At 45.1% G+C, this 4,262-nt stretch overlaps 1 pseudogene; it reads left to right on the forward strand.

Annotated features, from left to right (window-relative positions):
- Window positions 1-3,442: 3,442 nt before the first annotated feature.
- LOC101620706 lies at window positions 3,443-4,018 on the forward strand (annotated as a pseudogene).
- The last annotated feature ends 244 nt before the right edge of the window (window positions 4,019-4,262 follow it).

A 4,262-nucleotide genomic window follows, 5' to 3' on the forward strand; every position in this document is an offset into this window, starting at 1 on the left:
GCTGTTCCCACCCTAGTTTTTATCCTGTTCCCATTTCCTCCCCTGTAGAATGTCGCTGCTTTATAGTTGTTAGTAGATGTTCATTTTTACTTTATTACAATCACTATATTTATGCATTAGTGTATATATATATTTTCTGATCCCTTACACTCCTGCTATGAGTGAAACCATACGGTATTTCTCTCTCTTTTTTTATGGTTTATTTCACTATTCCAGCTCCATTTTGGTGCTCTTTCTGATAAGGCTGTGGCCTTATCAGTCTTTGCAACTGAGTGCCCCACAGCTGTTACTTTTTTACATCAAGTTCCCTCTTATATTAAAATAAGTTCTTTACAGCATATACTCCAACTTACAACAAAACAAATTGTTTACCACCGATGTTCCTAACACCCAGCACCATCCTTCCTAGAGACCTTAGTCCTCACAGGTCCTCAGTGTCCCTGAGGTCAGCCAGGTTGGTTTCTCCCCAGCCTCAAGGATGTGTCCACACCTGTGCTGGTCACATGACCATATTTCCCCCCTGTTGTGAAATGCTTTAGTCTCCCAGGCTTTTCCATGCTCAGCTTGCCCATCTTAAGTCCTGTCACCTTGAGCTCTGATGTATTTAGTTCACTCTGCGACATCTTGTTTGTCCTTTGACGGAGTCCAAAGTTCTTTCAGGCATTTATTTCAAGCATTTTGTTCCTTCAGAGTGGAGAGCACAGTGCTTAGAACCAATTTCATTTGTTTCTTCCTTAAAAGAATAGTTGCAGTCCACCAGGTTTGGGCTTTCAGGGGCTCATAGCTGCTTTGGGGTTGCTCAGATCCCCCTGGAGTCCTGATGGTTACTTGAAGTGGATAAGCTGGCTCAGAGGTGTCTCTTTTTAAATTATCATTTATTATCACTTAATAGTGCACCTTGATTTATGGTGCTTATGATTTTCCCAGGTTGCTGAAACTCTAACATTTATGTAATATTGATTCAGGAAACACTGTATGAGATAGGGGCATTTCCACTGCCACTGAAAAATATAAGCAGATGTGACATGATTTTAGAGAAAGAAGAAGGCATTATTATATACAATCTTGTCACCTTATTGATAAAATGTGGCTGAGACTTAGAATTCAGGCCTTGCCTCCAGGGTATGTGTTCTCTTCAGTACTTTTTGGTAGACCCTGGAGTGACCTATTCAGTTTTTAAAAATTATATTAACATCTATTTATGTATTTATTTATGCATACAAGAACTGGGATGTAGGCTAGAGATATGGGGGATGGTGGTGGTGGTGGTGGTGGTGAGAGGATGCACAGAGGACAGAGTGGGAAGCAGAGCAGACAGCTGTACTGAAATACACTGCTGAGAGGAGCAGCAGATGAGACAGGAGAGGTCTGCCACACCATGTGGGTCTCCTCCCTGCCTAGGGATCAAGCTCATGCTGCAGTGGCTGCTGATAGCTTGATAGTGTGGACATTTTAACCCCTGAGCCACCAGGGAGGCCCAACACATTGAGTATTAAATTCTAAGTTAGTTCATGTTAGTAAACAACAAAGCAAAACAATTGTATGGCTCCCTGGGGTTACCATGGGAAGGCCACAACAAAAGGCCTTCCTGCAACTTGGGGAACACCAGTCTGATGATGTGAACCTCGGCTGTCAATGTCTCCCAGTTTTAGAAATTTGAGTTTGATTTTGCATGAAAGAATTCTGTTGAAAACCAAGGGGCACATAAATTGTATGATTGTGTGCTTTTCCTTTTGTGTCTAATAATTTTAGATGTTGAAGTTAGGAATGATGAGCTTAAAATTGGTTCACGTATTAGAAACCCCATGGTACCCCAAGACCCCAGACAGTGACAACAACCTGAACAATGGCGAAGAGTGCTCATCCAAAAGGTGCATCTGTGACTGTGGAGCAAGGGGAGCTGGCGATGCTTGGGCATAGCGGTGTCTCCTGTTTGTGCTGCGGGAGGCTGCAGGCAGCAGACTTGTGCTGAGGTCTCAGGACCACAGAGGGTGCTCTGAGTGCTTGTTAGTGTCTTGGATGACTCTGATCTGATCTAGAGGCGATACATGCACCTCTTGGGAGAGGGTTTCTCCCAAGGGCTGCCTGCACCAAGGGCTGTGACCTATTGCTACTCTGAATTCAGGCCTCCACCAAGTATGGCCACTCCAGCAGGCTGTGTTCACACTGAATCCTGTGATCGCAGCCCAGAATCCAGACATCTGATTTTCATCACCATAGAAATTGTGACAAGAATTGAGAGTGGGGAACTGTAAGAGGAGCTCCATGGTAGTACAGCAGAGCTGGCAGGCCTGGCGCAGGTCAGATTTCATGTGCCATGCATGGGGAGTGGGTTTTAAAACCAGTGCTAGTTTTGAAAATGCACTTTTTAGGTTTGCAGTCTGTGTACTGAAAGCCACAATCTGTACATCTGTCCTGCCTCTGGCAGACCAGCACTATCTCCTGACTGGTGTCACTGGCTTGTGCAGAGTCTCTAAGACTTGCCTGCCTCTGGCTGGTGCTTGACACATAAGAGCTGCCTGTTCCTCCACACCACACTCTGACTGGCACTGCTGGTCTGTGTCTGTGCCACCTCTAGAGATGTTTCCTGTTACTGTTGCATCCAGCGCTGCCCAGTCCAGACTCAAGACTGCACTGCAGGCTGTTGTGTGCTGCCTCAGTAATGCTTCCTGTGACTACCTCCAGTTGCCACCATGAGTTATATCCTGGTCCATCATTTATCATTTTGCACCAGCTCTGGGCACTCATTGGGCAGACAATGCCATTATTCATAAACAGTTTTTTGGGAATTATAGACACTATCTTGGGTAGGACAGATGATGACTTGTGGTCTTAGAAACCCTGTCTTTTTTCTTAATTACTCCCAATTTCTCCCTATAAACAAACTTCGTTTTTGTTCCACCTTGAATTTGAGTTGTGTCTTGCAATTATGAACACATGGGTGAGGAGCCACAAACTGACATTCGCCACATTTGCAGTTTCAATATCATGAAATAACTTCCAAACTATTCATTATGGACAATCACAAGAACTGCCTCCTCTAAGTATATGCCAGGAATTCACCAAACGCATGTGTATTCCACTATAACATCAGTGCAACAAACCTCCGGCTGTAAAATATCAGATAGCTTTCATCAAAATTCCTATGGTTCACCCCAACCTTCCAGATCCAGAGTTGCAGCGGCTTCAGGGGTGCGCTAAGAGTCTGCCACGTGCTGTCCTCAGGGGCTGGGCTGGGACCTGGTTGGAGCGCCAGTGCCATAGGTTGGAAACTAAGGCGCTGTCCCCTGACAGTGGCCCTGTCAGGCAGATCCTGTGTGGTGTCTGGTGTGGAAGCCCTAGAGCTCGAGAGCTTGGGAAATGGGAAGGAAACCTCTGAAACCTGACTCCCAGCCCTCTCCCAAAAGGAAATCTCCCAGGCTCCCCCACCAAGACCATCACTATGACTGATGGGGTCTATGATTATCTGATCAAACTCCTGGCTCTTGGAGATTCTGGATGGGGAAGATGACATTTCTTTATTAATACATAGACAATAAATTCAGACCCAAATTCATCACAACAGTAGGAGTAGACTTTTGGGGAAAACATGTGGCTTATAATACACAGGGACCCAATGTGACTTCAGGGAAAGCATTTGAAGTATATCTTCGGCTTCAGGATACTGCAGGACAAGAGCGCTCCGGAGCCTCACCACCGCACTTTTGAGAGGCGCGGTGGGTTTCTTTGTAATTGTTGACTTGACCAGTCAACAGAACTTCTTAAATGTCAGAACCTGGATGAGCCAACTGCAAGCAGATGCGTTTTGTGAAAATCCAGATATTGTACTAACTGGCAACAAGACAGACCTGCCCAACCAGAGGGAAGTCAATGAAAGGCAAGCCCAAGACCTGGCTGACAAATAGGCATTCTGTATTGTGAAACAAATGCAGCCACTGGCCAGAATGTAGAGAAAGCTGTGGAAACCCCTCTGGACTTAATAATGTAGTGAATGGAACAGTGTGTAGAGAAGACATAAGCCCCCAACACTGCCAGTGGAGAAAATTCTGGAAAGCTGGGTGGGGAAAAGTCAACTGAGAAGAAATGTACTTGCTAGGCTCTACTTAAAAGGTGGTCTTCAAGCACCCCACCCAAATAACACTGCCCCAAACAGCGACCAACCACAGATTGTTGTTGAATGTACCATGTATAATGACATGTGTGTCTTTTTCTGCCAGAACATTTCCTTTAAGAAACCAGAATAATTAACAGTGTTCCAAAGA

Source organism: Condylura cristata, unplaced genomic scaffold, assembly GCF_000260355.1.
Source record: "Condylura cristata isolate star-nosed mole 26May11 unplaced genomic scaffold, ConCri1.0 scaffold00016, whole genome shotgun sequence".
Lineage (NCBI taxonomy): Eukaryota > Metazoa > Chordata > Mammalia > Eulipotyphla > Talpidae > Condylura > Condylura cristata.